Source organism: Anneissia japonica, unplaced genomic scaffold, assembly GCF_011630105.1.
Source record: "Anneissia japonica isolate Jap-2015-1 unplaced genomic scaffold, ASM1163010v1 scaffold288249_len478412_cov200, whole genome shotgun sequence".
NCBI classification, from domain to species: Eukaryota; Metazoa; Echinodermata; class Crinoidea; order Comatulida; family Comatulidae; genus Anneissia; species Anneissia japonica.
The window spans coordinates 315784-321927 of NW_022758042.1; positions in this window are offsets into that span (position 1 = coordinate 315784).

Here is a 6144-nt window from a genome sequence, read left to right on the forward strand (position 1 = left end):
CTGTTTTAACATTTTGTCTTATTGTGTCAGCGTATTCTTTTCACCATTTCATCTTATTATAGCAATTCATTATTCTCATCGTTTAACGCTACCGGTATCAATTTAAATCAAACCATTCTATATTAATTTAACAGCATATATTACTTTAACAACAAAATAATGAATAACAGTTAAATACTGGCCTCTAGTAATTTGTTGAGCTAGATACAGTAATGTAGCTTCTTCCAGATTATCAAATTTTCCTTGACAAAAAGCTGTTGTATGCACATATAGTCATGACGTGGATGTATATGTTATGATATGATGTCATCATGACCATGTCACATGCTTTTGTCAAACGAAATTTGATACAGAGACTGGACTAGGCTTTGTAAAAATAAATTAAACATTTGATATTCGTACTTTGTACCGTAAACAAACGGTTCCTTCCTTAGCCTACGTAATAGCTCTTAAATTGACTTTAGATGTTCGATTTAGGCCTAATACAGTAATTAAAAATTTAGTGTATCAACAAAAACTGAGTGTTTTGATCTGTGCCCTTTAAATCCAAGTGGGAATGGGGATCGGGTCGTTTCAAATTATCAACTTATTAAAATATAGGCCTATATATTTAGGCCTGTAACAGGTTTTTAAGTTGTTTTGTGTCGGCTGGTCTAACCATGGCGGTATAAACATATTCTCTATTATTATATACGTTATATTATAGCCCACAAAACAAAGGCTAATTTTGTCTTCAAATCAAGTGAATCTAATGTAAGCCTAGGTTAAATATAAATAGTTTATGGTCTAGCAAACTGCCGTTCACTGTGTATTAACCAATCAATACAAAACTACTATACGCCTATACAATAACCTTAAATCACATGATTGTAAATGTGTACGATCAACTTTTACATGTATTCCGGTGCAAACAAATAAAAAAATGAAAGCAATCAATTAAAATTTTATTATATTCTAGTATCACTAGAATAATAATAATAATAATAATAATAATAATAATAATAATAATAATAATAATAGAATAATAGTTTGGAATAATTACGCCACCTTATATCTGCTTTATAATAATTAACGTGATATTATGTTGAAGCACGACTATGCACCCATGACTGTATAATTAGTAGGCCCTGTAGCACTTCCTGCAAATGCTATAGACTAGACCTTTAAGGCCAGGCTAGCCTCCAGCATACACATATCCTTTCTACAATTGAGACTCATTGATCAGTTTTGAAAATGATATTAATTATGATTACGCCTAATCATCAGGGAATGATGTGGGCTAATTGTGGGTAATTATAGCTCAGTAATTATGTGATAATTATATTAAATGAGAAAAAGCATATTGTAATCATTATAATAAGAAAATAAAAATGATAACATAAGAATCTTAAAAAAAAGTAGTTACGGATATATAATAAATGTTAAATAATAATCATTGTATTATATACACTGTTAAACTAAAAAAATGTAATCATTTTAATAAGGAAATAAGAATGATAACATAAGAATCTAAAAAAAAGTAGTTACGGGTATACAATAAATGTTAAAATTCAACTCAACAAAAACTTAGAAAATGAAACAACTGTAATGATGAAATTGTGTAGGCTATTTATTTACATACTTGTTTTATTCAATATAAAAACATGTTCGTACAGTGCATCCATCTTTATTTATTCTTTTAAAATTCTATGTATATAAGCCATCTATTTATTCTTGTATAAATTACACACAGAGGCAAATGACAGCACTTGACTGTACTTTGGGTATTAATAAACATATCGGTACTATACAAATCTCTATAAAACTATTATAATATTTAATAACAGTGATTATATATAAAATATTTATTAACAATAATAAGATTTCACAATTTTAAAATGGTTTAGTGTAATTTATGATAAATATGATTGCAGATACAGGTTAAGAATAACATATTAAAGGTAGGCTATAAAGGTCTAATGTGAAATCACACTTCAATGAAGTATTAACATGTATTATCCCATCCCACAAAAAAAATTCAACAGAACAAAGAATTATTCGGAATGTAATCCATCAAGTTATACAATTAAGAGTAACTAGTATAAATAATACTTAAGCAAGTTTGGAAATTTTGAATCGTGACGTGAATATATGATGTGCGCGGCATTTAGTGATTTGTCGCACGATAGGTGATAACAGTTATAAAGCCGTAATGCCCGCCACTCTATCAAACTCCAGCTAACACTTTGTACACATGTCTCCAGGTTACGAAATGACGTATTACAACTATTGTCTTTGTAATAAATTTCGCAATAAAATCCATTTAGTTGAGGTTTCTGCACTTTGTACAACAATTAATGCTGAAAAAGACAGACCAAATGAACATTTAGTCAACGCGCGGTAGTAGTTAGTTCAATGATATTACGTTTTATGCTATCAATATAATGATTTGAAGACCTTTTTAAAGAGAAATGTTGATATTAATATAACAGAAAAAGCCTTAATATTGGAGTGTTATGTCCTTAGCGGGGCAACACGGTTGTCGGTATCCATGTTTCCACAACCAGATGGCGTCTACATATTGCCCTTGTGCTTTTTATTAAAATAATATAAATACAATACTTAGGCCCCAGTTCTAATTGTAATAATATACAGTAGTAGAAGTCAAACAAGGATTTAAAAGCTTACAATATTACACTTAGTTAAATATAGGCCTCAGTTTAGGACAAATGGTATTTTGTAATTTTATAATAATTCCATTTGTTTGCAAAGTCAGATTCATTTTATGAGAACACAATGAGTAGCTAAAGTTTATAAATGGTCATAAATCAAAGATGTAAAATCGGAAGCCAAGAGGGGGTAGTGAAGTCTATCTAGCATATCAATGAAGAAATGTTGCGATGAAGACTTTAAATGATAGACATCGCGATGTCCTTTAGCCGATTGTGAGCAAAAACAAATGCACTTTGCTAAGTGCTGGTAATTCATATTATCATTTGATGAAGCTTGGAGTAAATTTACTTTTCGACAGACATCAAACTCACATTAGTCTGGAATCAAGTTATCATAACGTTAATCCATGTTAACATCTGAAGAATTATTACGCAAATAGCTTGGGAATGCCTTCAATTATGTCTTCGATTCTTCTAAAGTAGAAACGAATGAAGAACAATTACAGACGAAAAGAACAGATAAAGAACAGATTTGTTTCTTTAACTCCACCAAACTCTCCCCCTTAACAACTGATCCTTATATTGTTTTCTTTTTCATCAAGGATTGGACATATATTATATGAAAAAAGTGAGACAATCAAGGTAGATAAAAAAAAAAATTGCTGGCCCTAACAAAAAAAAAACATAGGGTCCTATAAAAATACAACATGATTTAAGGCGTCTATCGGTACTTGACTGTCTTAACCTAACTCAGGTGCACTCAATTTATAAGCAGACGTTCAATATACATGTATAAATATTATTATCTGTATAGTAAAATTGTTAAAATTACTTGGGCTAATGCAATTTCAATTTATTTACTGTCGCATGTACTAAATATAGCCCAGCAGACAAATTTATGTGCAACTCTAGTGTGATAATAACTTTAGTTTATTATATAAACTTACATGGGCCTACGTGTTCTTTGATGGAGTTAAGTTAAGCTTGGTTTCCATACAATTGCTACACTGTCGCTACAGTGTTTTCAGCGCAATCGTTGTAATCGTAGGAGTCTCCGATGCAATCGGGAAGGCTCCCATATATGATTCGACCGACCAATCAGCATCACCGAAAGCTGTCGGCGATAACGTGTAACGATTGTATGGACACCATCCTTTAAGTGCAACGATTCTTAATATTTGTGGCTAATGCAAATTGTTCTACACAGGCCTGTTAATCTTAACCCAGTGAACTTAAATCTGTATTTAAAACATGCGTTTGGAATGCATATTTATGGTGTATAAATACATACAGATTTATTAGGGAAGAGTTAAGTTTTAGTCCAACGCTTCCGAGTGGTTTTATAAACTACCTAGACTAAAACAAGCATAGTTGCCGTGAGCACATTTTCTTCTCTCTCAAGTTCGTCTAGATAAATTGGTTTTCCTTAACAACTCTCAATGATATATCATTCCAGCGTAATGTATTAGTCCGTGTTGACTGAATACTGGGTTAATTGCATGTTACAGTCTTCACTGAACGCGGAAACTACCCATGAATAATCTTTTGTTATCAACCTTTTCGATCTAAAAAACATGTTTGAGCAAATATAGAAAAGGCCATTTAAAAAACTCTCGATGAGTCAAAATGTAATTACCGTTACAAGAACATATATATATATATATATTTTCGAAACAAAGAAGAAATTTCAGCGTCGCCTCGAGCACCCAACACCCTGTACAAAAACAAACTAAAGAGATAACTGTTGGAAATGTATTAATTGATTTAGAAAGAAAGCCAGATATTCGAATTATTGGAGGGGAATTAAATGGATGTGTAAAGGTTTATACAAAACATGCATATGTCTAAAATGGGCCTGTACATTAAAATCGGCCTATTAAAAAATGTTATAACTGTTTACATAATGAAATAAAAATAAATGCACAATTGTAATGATTTATATACAGAAATGATTTTTCCTAATATTGTCAACATAGTTCCATAGACCCTTTATCTGCGTACAACAGTACAGGTACGGTACATATAGCTAAATATCAATAGAGTGTTTTGTATGTTACTGACTAATATAAGCTCATATAGACTTACACTTTTATAAATTTAGGCAGTGACTATTTTTACACCAGTCCTAAACCAATCCTTGGTTCTTATTCAACGTACAATAACATCCAATCAGAATTAAAAATAAAAAAAAAAGGTTTAAGAATGGTGTAACAATAGCCATAGACACAATGTAATGGGTTTATCACATTATAAAGTACGGTATCATTACAATGTATTTATGTTTCTATATATTAAATTTCGTTATTATAATTAAAAAAATGATATTCAAAGATAAAGAAAACTCAAAAAGGTAAATTATTTCCAATGTCAAATAATTATTCTATCAATCGAACACATTTATGCACTCAACATTTATCAAAGTGTTTATATCAATATTAATATATAGTCATACCTAATCAGTTTACATACAAATATAAATATTACTTTTATTATTAGTATTATATATATATATATATATATATATATATATCTATAAGTAATAATTTAAAGGTGCAATTTATATGCCTTTAGATTAGTATTTAAACTCTATAATACTTGAATAAACTTAAGGCTATAAATAGACATACTTTTGATATGACATTTGATTTATCAGGGTTTATCAAGACCTATTTGAATTGTGAATTAAAATAATTTACACATAGACATATTCATAATCCTTTATGATCAATGAATATCTAGAGCATACGTGTATTTACATGTACTTATAACTGCTTGAGTTCAAAATATCTATCTATAGTGGTTTCTCTGTGTCCTTTAATACCATCAGCTTAATATTAAATATTCATAAATCCAACTGAGTATATGTTATAATATTAACCGCTGAATCTCCACTTACCGCAAAATACACACACAAATGTCGAGATTAAAGGCATGTTATGTGGAATTATTCAACCTAATCCGTTAACCACGGGGCAATCAATTTTCTCAGTAAGAGAAAAGAGCCAAAAAAAAAAATAAAATAAAATAAAAAAACCCTTCGTATCTTGGTTTGTTCTCGAGCGGATTGTCTAGCCAAATCGCACTGTGTATTTCGCTGCGACCAGATCTCGCCGGAGGGAGTTTCGAGCAATCCGACTGCGCGTGGCTGATCGGCGTAGAACATCTTTGTTATTCTTTAGCCTCATTACCGAGATGAGATCAGTGAATGCTCATTCCCAACGTGTTTTCAGCAAGAAACGTGACATATTATTCTGACGTGCAGTCACCGAAAATGAAAAACAAGACACCCCCTTCACCAAAATATTTCTGAAAGCAATGAAGACACGTGCGTTGATACGCTCTTTGACTAGAATGTAATAGGCTATAGGCATAACAAAAAGCACAATCACAGATTTGTTGAAATTAAATAGTCCTATGCCTACTTGTTTCCTGGTAAAAACGAAATCTTACATACTTTCATTCGTTCATATATCGGTATATATATATATATATA